At 38.8% G+C, this 16,465-nt stretch overlaps 1 protein-coding gene across 9 annotated transcripts in view; it reads right to left on the bottom strand.

Annotated features, from left to right (window-relative positions):
- LOC109409854 (endophilin-A) overlaps nucleotides 1-16,465 on the bottom strand; it is a 188,848-nt gene that overhangs the window by 109,975 nt on the left and 62,408 nt on the right. The window contains exon 1 of one of the 9 annotated variants that reach the window (XM_062855699.1): nucleotides 1,711-2,105. The exons of 1 other annotated variant lie outside the window; for it this stretch is intronic. The gene's annotated coding sequence lies outside the window, so the exon portion shown is untranslated. Of the gene's footprint in view, nucleotides 1-1,710; nucleotides 2,106-16,465 lie in introns of those variants that run through there. 7 more of the 9 variants (XM_062855697.1, XM_062855696.1, XM_029875062.2 and 4 more) reach the window with 7 other exon arrangements.

Below are 16,465 nucleotides of genomic sequence, written 5' to 3'. Positions count from 1 at the left end.
CTGCATGCTGACATTTTTGTTAATTTTTTTTTCTAAAAAAAAAAATACACATCTTGTCTGCTATTGTTTTGATCTTATAATATCTTGACGAGCTATTATTGAGTAGTTCACCATATTAGATTTTGCTATTATTTCTGTTCTTTTACCTCTTATATCAATCAAACCAATATCAGTTTTTGCTCATCAGTATTTCAATCAATAATAACTGAATATGCTATTCATCAGATTTTTCCACCTACTCGGGTAGGGACCTCAGCAGAAGGCTGTCCAAAAAAATTTCAACGCTCGTGAATTCAAGGTGCGCAATCCTAAAATGAAAGATATGTTGAGCATTTTTGCAGATCATTTCGATTTTCTGAAAAAAAAACCTTTTAAAGATTCCGCCAGAGCCATTTTTGAAAGTGATATTTTTTCATGAAAATTCTCAAAAAAAATAATTTGTAATAGTATTTTTTTCGACTTTGTATTGACCACAAAACTTGTTTGTGCTGATAAAATTACTGTTTCATCAAAATTTGCCAGAATGTTTTATCTGTTAGCGCTATTCATATGTACAATTTCTGTGAAAAAGATAAAAAAGACACGGACACCGTCTTCAGCCTGAGTCTGTACAGACTGAATGAAACTTAACACTAGACAACGGACACGACATACATAACGAGCACCAGTGGATACAAGGAAGAAACATTTCTTGCGAAAAGTTTCATCGCTCGGAGCGGGAATCGAACCCCCACCCCTTGGGCATAGTACGGCTATACGCTTGGTGATGCTAACCGCACGGCCACGAGACTCCATTATAAATATCTTGCCTTGGAGCTGAGATACTGATGAATGGACAATATTTTCAACGTTTACAAAATATTAGGGACATGGGTGCCAACTTGTGATGTAGTTAGAATGCGAACCTTTTTAAAATTAAACACATTGCAACTTTTTCAGCCTAATGCACTACAGTGCACATAAATAGGCCAAATTGGTATTAACTGCTTCGATTTATCCGAATTTTCTTGTTTTTGAGAGGTCTCGCACCCCCTGCGTCTTCAGAAAAGTTGTTTAATATAATAATGCTCACAAATCAATTAGGGAACTGGTTCGTATACGGCATACCAAAACATGAGATGAGCTTCTTTCTTCTGTACTATATCATTCTTCTTCTTTTCCTTGGCCTGGCGTCCCAACTGGAAAAATCCTGATTCTTAGCATAATGTTAAACGAGCACTTCCCCAGTTACTAACTAAGAGTTTCCTTTTCCAATTGACCAGTTTGCAGCGAAAAAGAAAATACAAACTTCAAATCATGTTTTACATTGAGAGAGACCTAACAATCTAGGTCAACGGAAAATTTAAACTGCAGTAAAATTCAACGTCAATGTGAAATTTCAACAATTTCACCACACATTTTGCTTTATCCTTTATAACAAAATATATCACCAATTGGACTACATCTCACTTAATCCATTCACATTTCGAACGTTCCATGCCTTTGTTCATCCAACCATGCCCCAGCTCATATGCTCCTGTTGGAAAAATCAATTTTCCTCGTTCGGACGAACATTGCGCGAGACACCTACTTTCTCGCTGTTCGGTGTGGAAAAGCTACCTACTTGCATCCACCGACTGGGTCGGATAGAAAAGAAAATCCACGAAAAAGCACGCACGACCACGTGGGGTGGGGTTCCTTTGTACCTACGAAAAAGAAATAGGTACTTACACTTTACAGAATTCACACACTTTCCAAAGGCGGACGGTGCACAGGTGACGAAATTTTCCACGGCAATTCAATTCGCGACGCGATTTGCAAGAAAATGCTTCCGAAACCCAGCTGGCAGACGATCGAAATTGATTGGAATCCTTTCTGGTAAGGCTAGGGCAGAGCACAAGATACGCGTTATACTAATTTTCTTCTCGCGAGGGGGTTGAGGGCTGCTAGATTCTAGTTTGGGCTTCCCGTTCACGCTTTTCGAACTCCGTTCGGTTTCCTCTCCAAAATTCGACTGAATCCGACCTGGCCTCGAGATGATACAGAATCCACTGGCGGCGGGGTGCACGCTTTCACGAGGCTATCTGTCGCGTTTGCTCTCAGTTTTTCAGCGAAAGATTCTCTTCCATCAGAGAGAAAATATTGTCCACACAGTAACGAAAAGAGATCACGGTCAACTTCCACTGGCAAAAATGTTGATACCTTTACGGATGCTTGGTTCAGGTTTAGGGAACTCTAGTGGACGGACACCGACCATATCGGAGACGAGGACGACTACAAGCGCCTGTGGTTGTCGTGAGCTTTCAATGAACGAACACGTTGTTGGTATGTGTGCGGTGGGTTGATGTTCTCTCGTGTCGTGATGGAAAATGAGAAAGCTGTGCTAGAGTAGATGCATGTGGCTGGCTATGCACATTGAGAAAAAAGCGTCTCTAACTTTGTCTTGGCTCTGCAACCACCAGCCGTTGAACTTTGGTGATGGAGACGCAAGGTAGGTAGTATCGTGCCTTTATTATGTGAGTGAGAAAAAGAAGCACTTCGGATTGGAACTTCTTTCGCTCATTCAGACGTTCAACATTTCCCTAGGATTCAGATCAAATGATCTACAAGATCAACTAGAGGCTTTGATGCCTTGCTCGAGGTTTTGATGATTGATCGGGAAAACGCCGATTTTCATACAAAATTGCAACTTTGAGAAGCTAGAACATTCAATCAATTGAACTATAATTCCACAGTTTTTAACTGAAAGCTTTCTATGCCAATGACCTATTTTGCATTTGTATATCGTGTAGCAGTCACGAAGATACTCTATGTCGCAACAAGGAAGTCGAGGATATTTCCTTTACGAAAAGTTCCTGGACCGAGCGGGAATCGAACCCGTCACCCTCAGCATGATCATGCTGAATATCCACGCCTTTACAGCGGTCACTATAGGGGTACTACCACGCTCATGCTATGCACATCTCAATAGCAGCTCAATAGCCCAAATGAGGGTCAATTTCTTTAGTATTAGTGCACACAAATATAGTGCGTAGGTCCATTTAGTTTCCTCCATTAAGGTAACTCACCTAGAATGTAATTTAATCATTTTCAGAGTCAGAGCAGTTGGAGTACTAAAAAATAGGGATGGAGTTGATTTACGAGAAAAAAGCAGAGTTAAGAGTTAAGGGTCGTTTATGGCGTATTTAGGGTTAAAATCTTGAGAGTATCTAAGGCCAGTAGTACACAGGGTGAAATATTTGACAAGGAAAGAACTCAAGAAACAACATTAGTTTGACACTAAAGAAAATTCGATCGAGTTGAAGCCCCTCCTGAAACCTCTTGAAATGCTCCGAAACGCATTGAAACAATTTGAAACGCCTCCTTAAATCCCAAAGAAACCTCCGTGAAATTCACCTTAGAACCTCTGAAGCCCCCTAAGCCTTCCTGGAACCTCCTGAAATGCCCTGCAACGCATTGAATTGCTTTGAAACGCCTCAGAAACCCCTATGTAACCTTCGTAAAATTCACAAACCTCTGAAGCCCCGTTAGACTCCCCGTGAAACTTCCTGAAACGCCCTGGAATGCCTTAAAACGCTTTGCAACGTTTTGAAACGCCTTTAAACCCCCATAGAACCTACGTAAAATTCACCTGAGAGCCTCTGAAGCCCCCTAAAACCACCTTCTGAAACACCCTGAAACGCATTGAAACGCCATGAAACGCTTTGAAACGCTTTAAAACGCCTCTAAAATCGTCATGAGACCTCCGTGAAATTCACCTCTGAGTCTCAGAAGCCCAGGGAGGAAACCTCATGGACCGCCCTGAAATACATTGAATTGCCTTGAAACGCTTTGAAACGCCTCATGAACCCTTATGAAATCTTCGTGAAATTCACCGGAGAGCCTCAGAAGCTCCCTAAAACACCAATGAAACCTTCTGAAAAGCCTTAAAACGCTTTTAAACGCCTCTGAAGTCATCCATGAAACTCACCTGAGAGCCTCTGAAGCTCCCTAAAACACCCATGAAGCCTTCTGAAACGCACTGATAAGCCTTGAAAAGCGTTGAAACGCCTCTGAAGCCCCCCGCCATGAAAGTCACCTGACAGCCTCTAAAACCCCCTAAAACCTAACTAAAACTTCCTAAAATGCCTTGAAACGCTTCTGAAACCTATGTGAAACTCACCTGAGAGCCTATCAAGCCTCTCCAAGCCCTCAGGAACCTGAAACGTTTGGAAACGCCACTGACCCCCCTTAACCCCCCTTAAGAAATGCAATATGTAGCTTCTTTGTTTTGAAACATTTTACCATGGAATCTTTTTTATAGTCAAGAGGAATGCATGGTACCCCTCCCTTTGCACTCACCCCCTTTCCCTGGTATCCCGAAAATACGTGGCTTTTTTGTATTTTTTATATATTCTACATGATTTCCCTTAGAAAATTCAATACATGAATTGAGTGATCTAGATCATCCAAACTACTCTGGAATTCATTTTATTAAGATCTACAACACCTGCCATCATTTGTGTTCGCTCTGTTCAAGAAATTGTGTCACGCTGATGTCCATTGGACATTCCGTGAAATACAAATGGCCTCCAAAACACTTTGAAGTTTGGGTTACGATACCTACATACTGTATCATACTGAAATTGTAAAACATATTCGTGAAATGTAGTGTATAGGGTCTGGGGGACCTATTTTGGGCATCATGGCTAGATACTACACGTATCTAATCGCGTCCCAAAAATCAAGTCCATCGGTTAAAAGTTGACAGATTTATAGCAGCAAGTGCCCAAAATAGCCCCCCTGCACCAATGGTCCCAGACCCTACTGGTGATGGAGCTTCAGTGCACAACTTTAATGCTTTTGGTACATTCATAGATATTCCAGGCTTTCTAAACTGTTCGGGAATGAGGACCTTCAAGGTCTACAGGCTCTACTCTTGTTTCTGTTCACTCTATCGGCATAATTCTATTACGATTGTGTCTATTGCACCTCATAATATTACGAGTATCTCTGGGTGTTGCTATTTGGGTGTCCACTGGCTTACAAATGGACCCAATGTATTTTGAAGTATGGGTCGCAATATCTGCAAATCTTAGGATATTTTTATTGTAGCGAATGCTCGCGGAATATAATCTACGCTACTCTTAGAGGCTCGGAGTGCATTTCTGATAATTTAGCAACATTCACTTGGTGATCTAGGTCATCCAAACTGTTCTGGATTTAAGACTTTCAAACTCCACGAGCTCTACTCTTGTATCTCTTTACTTTATCGGTGTAGTTCCACCAAAAAAATCTTTCAGAAATTCCTCCAAGACTTTCACCACGAATTTCTCAAAGAATATTTCCAAGAGTTCTAACAGAAATTCCTACAGGTATCCCTCCAGGAATTTGCCCAAGAATTCCTTCAAGAATTCCATCAGGAATTTCTTCAAGAATCTCTCCGGGTATTACTCTAAAAATTCTGCCAAGAATTCCTCAAAGAATCTCTCTAGGAATTTTTCCAAGAATTTCTCCAGGAATTCCTTATAGACTTCTGCCAAGAAATTCTTCATGCATTTTTCCGGTAAATTCTCCAATAGTAACTCCAGGAATTTCTCCAGGAATTCCTCTATGATTTTTTCCTAGAAGCTCCCAAGGAATTTCTCCAGAAATTCCTCAAAGAATTTCTCCAGAAACCTGCAGAAAATCGTCCAGGAATTCTTCCAAAAATTACTCGAGGGATTCACCAGAGATTACTTTCAGGCATTTCTTCAGGTATTCCTCCAGGAATCATGAAGACTCCATATTATGGTGGGTGAACATTCCCTGAAATACAAATGGCCTCCAATACACTTAAAAAATGGGTTACAATATCTGCATACTGTACCATGCTTTAATCGTAAAAAAATCGTGGAATGTAGTCTATACTGCTGATGAAGCCTTAGTGCACAACTATAATGTCTTTGGTACATTCATGAGCTAGAATATCCCAAACTAATCTGGATTCAGAACCTTCAAGGTCTTTAGATTCTACTCTAGCATCTATTTACTTTAGCGGTGTAGTTCCTCCAAAAAAGTCCTTAAGGACTCCTCCAAGACTTTCGCCAAGAATTCCTCAAAGAATCCTTCCAGGTATTCCTTCAAGAATTTCTGCCAATTATTCCAAAAACAATTCACAAAGGATTATTTCAAGAAAATCCTCGAAATTTTTTCCAGGAATTCCTCCAAGTATTCTGCCAGAAATTCCCGCGAGAATCCCTCCAGGAATGTCTCCAGGTATTTCTCCAAATATACCTCTAGAAGTTCTGCCAAGAATTCCTCTAGATATTCCTTCAAGAATTTCTCCATAAATTCCTCCAAGACTTTGGCCAAGAAATTCTCCAAGTATTCCTCCAGAAATTCCTCTTGGATTTTCTGCAAGAATCTCTTTAAGAATTTCTTCAGAAACTCCTCAAAAAATTTCTTGAGAAACCTGCAGGAAATCCTCCAGAAATTCTTGCAAAAAATTCTCCAGATATTTATTTGAGATTACTTTCAGGCGTTTATCCAGAAATTCCTTCAGGAAAGCCTTCAGGAACTTCTTCAAGAACGCCTCCAAGAATTCTTCCAGGAATTCTCCCAGGAATTTTAAAAAACATTTTTACAAGTATTCCCCCAGAAATTCCTCAATGAATACCTCCAGGATCCATCAGGAAAACTTTACAAAATCCTCAAGAAAATACTCCTGGGATACTCTAAGAGTTCGTCCAAGAATTCCTTCAGGGATTTCTTCAGAAATTCCTCAGAAAAATTCTCAAGGAATTACGGAATTAGTGAGATGATTTCGAATTAGAAATCATTAAAATTGAAGGTTCACACTCATATTTACAATTCTTTCAAAAATGCGAACTTCAGTTCAAAGTTTTATTTGAAATTTTCAATTTTTAATACAAGTACAGAAACAGTCATTTTTCAACATAATACTATGTCACCTTTAGGAATTGAAAATATAAGCAACCAAAACTGTGCAACTGTAGCCTAGAAGGGAAATCGATATTTCGGTGAGAATAGAAAATAATTGAAAAAGGCGACATGAAAATGGCTATCCTCGAGCCAACAAATTTGTTGTCCTCCGGCGCGGCGGTTGTGGTGCTATGCGGTATAACATAAAGCGCCAAACGACGTTCCTCTCTCTGAAAGGCGTCTGCATGTCTAACGTGAAGCGGCACATTTTCGAAGATAATGTGGATACTGGCTGCTACTGTTGGTTTCTTTCGTCGTCTTCAATGCAGCATCAATGGAAAAGATTCTGCCGCAAGTCAGATACTCATGATCCATGGCTAAGGCTGTGTTGATACGAACAACGGATTTATGTAATACATATTTATTGTAATTCGTACAAATCCTCGCAAGAATAGAATTCATCAGTGCGGATCATCAGCATTTCGGCAACTCAAATCTGTTCCGTTAATCAAGATATCAACTCATTCGCAGATTCTCTCGATTGTCATCCAAAAGATTTTCCCAAAGCTGTTATCTTATATCGGATCCATCGAGACCCCTTTCCTCCCAGCCAGCGATTCCATTTTTATGTCATTCAATTTCCATTTTCTACGCAGTCATCCATCCACCACGGATCGGGGGTTACTGTTGCCGACCTTGCGTCGGAACTGTACAGAACAGACAGAATGAACCGAAGCCACCATAATCCTTACAATCGTCGGCGTCGTCGTCGTGGGCATCATCGCCAAGGACAAAAGTATACACATTTTAAAAGCTCATATCTGGGTGGATCTCGTCGGGAACGCTTACCCCCTGGGATATACGATACACTGAGATTTGTGAAATTGTGCGTAGTAACTTTCGTGGCTCCCACGTTCCACTGTCTAAGCTGACTGTATGATGTACATGTACCATTAATTTCGCTTTATTGCGTACAGTGAGAAACGTAGGTTCTAAATGAGCAATGTTGTTTCCCAAGGGTACAGAGGACCAGTGGTAGTTGATGAAACGGCAAAACGCTTTCACATCAGACGAAAAGCATAAACCCGTTCTTTATTGTCGTACATTTGGTCTTCGCATTTATCGCCGAAGGATTATTGGTTGGTATAGGTATGTAGCAGCTTTTAGTGAATGTTGCCAGTGCGCATGCGACATTTTTTTTGTGAGACACTTTTCGATTCATGCCTGCATTTCGAATGCGAGAACGGAGAAAGCAGTTTTTCTCCATCGATTATCGCTGTAATGGTACCGACGGCGGCCAAGAATGGTGACCAGTCGTTATTGTTGGAGAACGATTACATTTGTTAGCATATGTATTCACGAATGGATATAATTTTATTTATAAATGCGAAATATTTCACAAAAAATACATCCTGAATAGTTCAGTGTTCTATGGAAACTTTTTCCCCTCTGCTCTACATTCATTCGTTTATACGACGCATCATCTTCACAGTAACAATCCAAAGCCAATTGGCAATTCACTCACCAACGTGAACTTCTGCAACGCATCCATTTCTCAACAGTCCGAAACCAGGATGAAGTTACACAAATGCAGTCTCATATGGTCTGCCGTGGGCAAGCAACTGCATCATCAGTACATTCCTCTTCCCACATTGACGCCATTCTATCCAAAACATAGAAGAACATCACCACTTACACAATAAAAGATACCTGTTGATCTAATGCAGTTACTGCATTAGCTCCTTGCTTCCTATTTGTAGAAAAGTAGTTCTGAGATGGATATCTTCAAATGATCAGCTCTACTGCCTTCTGAGATGTTGTTCACAAGATCAAACTGTCACTGATAACGCAATGTTGAAGCAAATATTTACTTCATAGTATATACAGCTGTGTTCATAAAAATAGCAGTGAAAGCCGATTTCCATACAAAATGACCAACTTTGGCATGCTGTAACTTTGTTCTCCTATGAGTGATTGAGCTGAAAATTTGACAGCGAACTACAAATATGGTAAATATTGTAATAACAAAATCTGAGAATTTTCAAAGCACATGGAAAAAAGTTAAACACTATGTGAAATCATTCAAAATAATAGCAGTGTAAATAAATTGTAATGTAGTTTTACCTTGAAGAAGCAAGAAATATTTTCGTACGCTATTCAAACAGTTTCCGCCTGGGTTACAAGATAATGTTTAAATTTAAAAATTTAAAAAAAGGTTTGCTAGGTAAAAAATATCAAAACAAACACTGCTGTTATTTTGATCAATTTCACATAGTGTTTAACTTTTTTCAACGTGCTTTGAAAATTCTCAAATTTTGCTATTACAATATTCGCCATATGTGTAGTTCGCTGTCAAATTTTCAGCTCAATCACTCATAGGAGAACAAAGTTACAGCATGCCAAAGTTGGTCATTTTGTATGGAAAACGGCTTTCACTGCTATTTTTATGAACACAGCTGTACATACACACAACGATCGCTCGCCTCGCTAGGGATCTCTTATCTATGAACGCTATTGACAGGTAATTCAGAGAATTGCCAAAGAGTTGATGCGTAATGACCAGAATTGTGCCGCTAAGATTGATGCGGATTTGCTATTGGCCACATAGTAGATTAGAATAGGGAACCGGAAGTTATCTCAGTTAGCCAAGTGGTTAAGGCTATGAATGGCCAATCCGGAGACGGCAGGGTCGATACCCGTTCCGGTCGGGAAAATTGTCTCGACTTCCTGGGCATAGTGTATCATTGTCCTTGCCACACAATGTACAGATTCATGCAATGGCAGGTAAAGAAAGCCCTTCAATTAATAACTGTGGAAATGCTCTAAGAACACTAAGTTTAAGATAGACAGGCCAAGTTCCAATGCGAACGTCCAGACATAAAGAAGAAGAAGAAGAAGAAGACGAAGAATAAGAACAATAAGAAGAAGAAAAATAAGATGATGACAGATCATAATCTTGGAGGACTATAATCCAAGATGGAGGCCACGGAACGGTAGTTTGAACTATGATACCATGCAATACGGGTATCTATCGATCGGGCTTGATGAATAGATCAACGATAACGATCAAATCTGACTATACATATCAATGGTTGCTCCTCCGTGATTCATCTGAGCTGGTACCAATTGCACTGAGATCCAAATGAATAAGGGCTGGGACACTCCACTTATTCTCAAAGTGCAATTTAAGCAGCTCATACATTTTTGATCAATAACGGTGCCGGCCACGTCCTTATAGTCAGTTGGGATGGGAAAGGAATGTTAAAGTGTGCTGGTTATTGCTATCAAAGACCGAGAGCACCTCTGCATCCCCACAACCAGCACGGACTGGGGTATTTGTTAGACAGAAAGGATGAGAGATCTGGGAGTCACCGTTAGGTCGGTGATGCGATCCATGGATTGGGGATATTCGTAAGGTGATAGATTTTGTAGTGATTACTATGAATGATATGCGGCAAAGTTCGCTTCGGTTGCATAGCTTGTAGGCGTTATATACACTGTACTGTGGAAGTTGGAAGGAAGGGAAACGAATTTTTGCAGTTCGTTTCTGGTTCTAGCGATGGCTATGAATATTAGTGTGGGTCATCGGAACCGTTTTCTCAGATCAAAGCTTTTTTGGTTCCGTTTCGGGTCCTGAGTATCTGTGCAAAATTTGAACACGATCGGTTGCGTCTACACTTTGCGCATTGCAAATGAAATTTGTATGGGAAAACATACTTTTTTGCATTTTAGTCATAAGTTGAAAAAGTTTGTCTGAAACTTTCTAACCGATACAGTAAAATGATAGCCTAGGATGTTCTGAAAAACTTTGTTGAAGACCGCAAATCGATCCGATGCTTGTGAAAAAAGTTATAAACAACGAGCCGCATGCATGTGTTTATGTTTTAACATGTAAAGGAATAACAATAGCAACAAAATCATGCTGTTTCGCCAAGCAATGTCGACGCTATAACTTTTTCCAGACGCATCAGATCACTTCGCTGTCTTCGACAAAGTTTTTCAGGACACCCTAGGCTATGTTTTCACTTTATCGGTTACACGGTTTTAGAAAAATTCGAGCTTGTTATGACAGGGTGTCTACTCATTTACAAAAATAAAATTCCCTGATTTTTCCAGGTTTTTTCCAGGTCTGAGAAAATAATTCCAGGTTCAGAAATAATAACTTATAAAAATAAATTGAACGAACCATCGAATTTGCTATACAAACGGCAGAGAAGAATTTGCTGCATTTTGTTAAACGAAATTTGTGGCGACATTAGTAAATTTATTTTTGGTTGAACTTCTGATAGAAATGGATCAGCTCCAACAATTTTCGGTGGATTTGAGAGATAAGTAATAGTAGGATTCCAAATAAAATTTACTGCAAAAGTCTATTAATATTATGTGTCAATTAATAGGAAATTTCTAAGATATTTTTTAAATTCATTAGGATGTTGTTGAGTCTTCAATAAATTTCGACAAACATCTGTATAAATAAAAATGAAATGGTGTTTGTATGTCACGAATAGTGCAGTGCTCCGGCGTGTTCGTACGAAAAATAATTGTGAAAATCGACCGAAAACGCATCGAAAACAAAATAGTTTGAAATTCCATTTTGCAGGACATTTTTCTACAAAGCTGCATGTCAAAAACACATGGCATAAGATGAAAATGTGTTGCAGAAACATGTTGTGTAATCAATTCTCCTCAGAAAATTTTAAAACGAAATAATGAACTTTCTGCAACATTTTAAATTTTTTACTGTCAACATTCTAGAAAAAAATCCCTATAAGGTCTAATTCCAAAAATGATTTGTCTATACAGAAATTTCTTCTAAGAATTCACTTAGAGCAGGGGTTTTCAGACCTTTTGGCACGTGGTGCACTTTTTAGGAAAGAAATTCATCGCGGTGCACCTGCTCATCGTTGTCGAAGAATGCAATTCTCGCGCTTAGTATCATATGGGCGTATCTGCAATGACCGATTTCTTTTCATCGATTTCCTTTTGCTTAGTAACTTGGCCGGCAAATCATTTTCGGTTGTTTTGTGAACTTATTTTCCGAAGTAATCCGAAGAGAAAATCGATGAAGTAAAAATGTTGCAAAAGCATAGGTAAATTTTGGGTGGATTCTTAGCGTGAACCTTACCTGCGTTTTCTCCTAAATGACATCTAGTAAGTTTTTTTTTGTTGATTTTGGTAGATTGCTTCCGGGAAGATTCTACTGAAAATTTAAAAAAATAATCAGAAGGATTCTTGTTGAACAACTTGCGAAATTATTGATAACTCTCCAAAGCCATACTAATTGGATTGCTTCTGAGACTTCCAAGAGAAATTAGCTAATAAGCATGCATGTACATATGACAGCTTTTGATGAAGTCGTTCGTTTTTGCTGGTTTTTTCCTTAGTCTTTGTTAATAGGTGGATACCTGACGAGAATCATCTAGGGGCAAGACACTGTGCAAACGAGAGTAACTCTGAGAAATTTTGAGTAACTCTTTTTATCAATGATCGACGGAATTTGCTGAAAAACACCCCTAAAACTGCAAGAAAGGCAACACCCAAGCAAAAACGGGAGCAATCCGGAGAAATTCTGAGCAACTCTGTTAAGGAAAATGTACTCTCCAGCACAGTGTCTTGCCCCAAGAGAATCATGGACATTTTTCTGGTGGACATATGGAAAAGTTTTGCAGTTGACCTCCCTTATACTCATTTTTACATAAAGTGCATAAAGTGAAGACATAATTTTCACGATTCGCGGTGCACTTCTCAAAGTTTGGCGGTGCACCAAGTGCACCGCGGTGCACGATCTGAAAACCCCTGACTTAGAGGGTTCTAAATTCTGTCAATTTTTTTTTTAATTTCAGGAAAAAACTTTTAAATTATTAGGCTGATACACATTGAATTTTGACTTTTTGTCTCTTCCCTTCAAAAAATTTCGGCTGGATTTTGCATTTTGAGGAGGGCAGATAAAAAATATTTATCAAAAAATCGGGCTTTGGGCTAGAACATCCAACATTTTGGGAAGCTTCTCATGGGTTCATCCATATAATTTTCCAGAAGTTTTACTAAACAATTCCTTTCAATGGATTTGTGAAAAATTAAATTATGAACGATCAAGGATTTGCACGATACTCTTCCAGGGGTTACCTAGAAATACTTCTTGAAGATCCTGCACAAATTTGCCTAGATGAATTTCAAAAAAAAATTCTCGCGGTTTGTACCCAAAAAATCTATGAAAAATTATGCAGACAATCTTAAGGAGTGTCACCAGAAGCTAGAACCAATTCGATTAAAATTCTCACTCTCTCTTTTTTCTCGAAAGTTTGTTTAAAGCTTATTTATATATTCTGGAAGAGGTATGATAAGATTTCCATCAGACATTTTTCTGGGACTTCTGGATCTCCATTTAATCCTTTAGAAATGTTGGAGTACTGTTTATAATTTTCGTCAGATTTATTTATTACTGGCTTCTGATTTCAATTATTAGTTATACGAAGAATTTTTCTAGCTACTTAGAGCACGTTTTAATGTACTTACTCATATTTCCCGAAAGGATTTCCTAAATAAACGCTTTAGAAGATTCGGCAAGTTTTTTTTTTGGAATTTACGTCTGATAACTATCTAAGATCCAGTAATCAAAGAAAAAAAAAGCATTTCACCTTAAGGCGAAACTGGATCCATTTCCTCACTTTTTTGGTTTTTGATTTTTTTTTTATAAAATAACGAAGCAATATTTTCAAAATCGGTTTTCGTGCACACGTAGAGTATGGATCAAGGTATCACCTGATTTTTTTTTTCCAAATGAAAAATGTTTTTCGTTTTTGCAGAAACCATTTTTGAACAAAATTTCACAAAAAAAATGGTTTCTGCAAAAACGAAAAACATTTTCCACCTGGGAAAAAATCATGTGCACGGAAACCGATTTTGAAAATATTGCTCCGTAATTTTATAAAAATCAAAAACCAAAAAAAATGAGTAAATGCTTCCAGTTTCGTCTTAATTTCGAAATAAAGCCATTAAGGAACTGTTAGGAATGTATGCCCAGCTTCGATCGCCCACTCCCCTCGAAGATCTATTAAAATCAACTCCATGAGTTCTGAAGAATATGATTAAATCAAGATATGCAAGGTCCTTAGATTTCATCACAATTTTTTTTATGAAATTCGTATAGAACAAGTTCAAACTAGTTTCAATAAAAAATTCTTGCCACCAAAAATTCCCTGATTGACTCCAGATTTCCCTGATAATTCCAGGTTTTTTCCAGGGTAAATGAAATTCCCTGATAATTCCAGGTTTTCCAGGTTTTTCCAGGTAGTAGACACCCTGTTATGAGAAAAATGCAAAAAAGTGTGACAAAACCGATCGTGCCCAAATTTTGCACACTCATTTGGGTCCTGAAATGGGATGAAAAAAGCTTTGATCTGATGGGATACCATTGAATTTTTCATGTTTCCATATAAACGATGACCCACTCTAATGAACATATGAGTATACATGAGTTGTATATGTGAAGAGGAGAGAGATAGAACATGGATAGAAAGATACAAAGTAGGATGAAAGGGACGGGCCAGGGATTGAACCCATGATCTTCTGGAGCCTCGTGGTCGTGCAGTTAGCGTCACCAAGCGTACAGCCGCACCATGCCAAGGGATGAGGGTTCGATTCCCGCTCCGAGTGATGAAACTTTTTGCATGAAATGTTTCTTCCTCGTATCCACTGGCGCTCGTAATGTATGGCGTGTCCGTTGTGTAGTGTTAAGTTTCGTTCAGTCTGTACAGCTTCTGACTGTAGACGGTGTCCGTGTCTTTTTTTTTCTGCATACAAATCAGAAGCGGTAGCTACTAGACCACCAAGCCCATCTCAATCGATCGGGCTTGATGAGTAGAAGTCAAAAAATCGATATTTGATGACATTTTGGAATCCAAAATGGCGTACCATAATCCAATACGGCGACCACAGAATGGTAGTTTGAGCTAATGATAGATCGGATTGGTAGATTGGAGAGTAGGGGGAAAGGTAAAGCAGAGGGTTAGGATAGAAGGTAAGGAAAAGTGTTAGGGTAGATGGTAAGGTAGAGGGTACGGTTAAAAGCTAGGGTAGAGGATAAGATAGATAGTAGGGTAGAGGGTAGAATAGAGGTTAGGATAGAGAGTTGGGTAAAAGGTTAAGGTGGAGTTTAGCAGTGAAGCTAGGGTAGAGGATAGGATAGAAGGTAGGGCAGATGGTAGGGTTGAGGTTTAGGATAGAGCGTAGGATAGAGGGCACAGAAGATGGTAGAGGGTGTAGAAAATCCTGAATGGATTTTTTGGTATTCTTTTCGCCATTCTTTCAGGGGTTCGAATTTGAATTTCTTCAAAGATTCATCCCGGGATTGCTGCTGTGATTTTTAAGGGATTTCTCTCTAAAATCAATATGGAAGAATATAAACTTCTGCCGAGTTTTTTTTCATGCAATACTTTTTATAAGTATTCTTCCAGATTTTTTTCAGAGATTTCTTTAATAATTTCTTCCGGAAGGCCTTCTATCATTCTTTCAGAGATTGCTCATTTTCCAGTCAGATACAGATACTTCTGTCGGGATTGCTTTAGAGTTTAGAAAATAATGAAAGGATTCCTTTAGAAATTCTAGCCGGCATACTTTCAGGGATTCATGCTTTATACTTCACTAATTCCTTCTGGTATGCTTTCAAAAATTTATGCCAAGATGTATTCATAGAATCCAATGGGAATTCTTTTAGGTACACAGATCGAAAAAAGAGTGTAAAATTCTGTGACATATGATGCACATGATTGGAGCGTGGGATATCACAGAAGTTTACATGACATATCATGTAAAAGTCATAAAATATCATGTAAACTTCCATTATATGTCATGTAATTCAGCATGACTCTGAGTGTTTACATGACATATAACACAAATTTACATGATATATCATGTAAACCGTCATAACACTAAGTTTACATGACTAAACTGAAGTTTACATGACGTGTAAATCTCATTATTTTTATCTGTGTATGTGTGCCGGTATTTCTGCTGATATTTTCTTCATGGTTTTTTTTTCTAGATTTTTTCTCGAGATTCCATCTGTAATTCTTTCTGTCGAGCTTCCAGCCGGGATTTCTCTCATAATTCTTCAAGATATTTCTCCCGGAATTCATGTAGGATATGCTCTAGGGATTCTCTCAGGGGTTTCTAGTGATTGATTTAGAAAACAATCTATGAAATGTATACTTTGGTCATGCTCAGACCTCACTCGATCTTCATGAAATCTACGTGGTTTATGAACAGTCTCCAACGTGAAACCACCACAAACCCTTATTAAACCGCTGAGGCGTTTGAAACTCCCCTAAAACTGTCCCTCACAGCGATTACAGCGTATTTCCACTCTTTGTCGTGAAACTCTTTGAAACCTTAAAACTATCCTCTTGCCACAGACAACTTCCAAAGGTTCAGTTTTATTCATGGCTATGAATGATTATAGACAGATTGATAACGGAATCAGTTTTAGCTATTACTCCAGAGTTGAAACATTGCCCTTGGCTTAGAATAGCACATTAGGGGCCGTACTCAAATTACGTCACGCTTTTAGGGGGGAGGGGGGGTT

The sequence above is a fragment of the Aedes albopictus genome, chromosome 3 (genome assembly GCF_035046485.1).
Source record: "Aedes albopictus strain Foshan chromosome 3, AalbF5, whole genome shotgun sequence".
Taxonomy (NCBI): domain Eukaryota; kingdom Metazoa; phylum Arthropoda; class Insecta; order Diptera; family Culicidae; genus Aedes; species Aedes albopictus.
The sequence above is the reverse complement of the archived record's forward strand: the minus strand, read 5'-3'. Positions and strand labels throughout refer to the sequence as shown.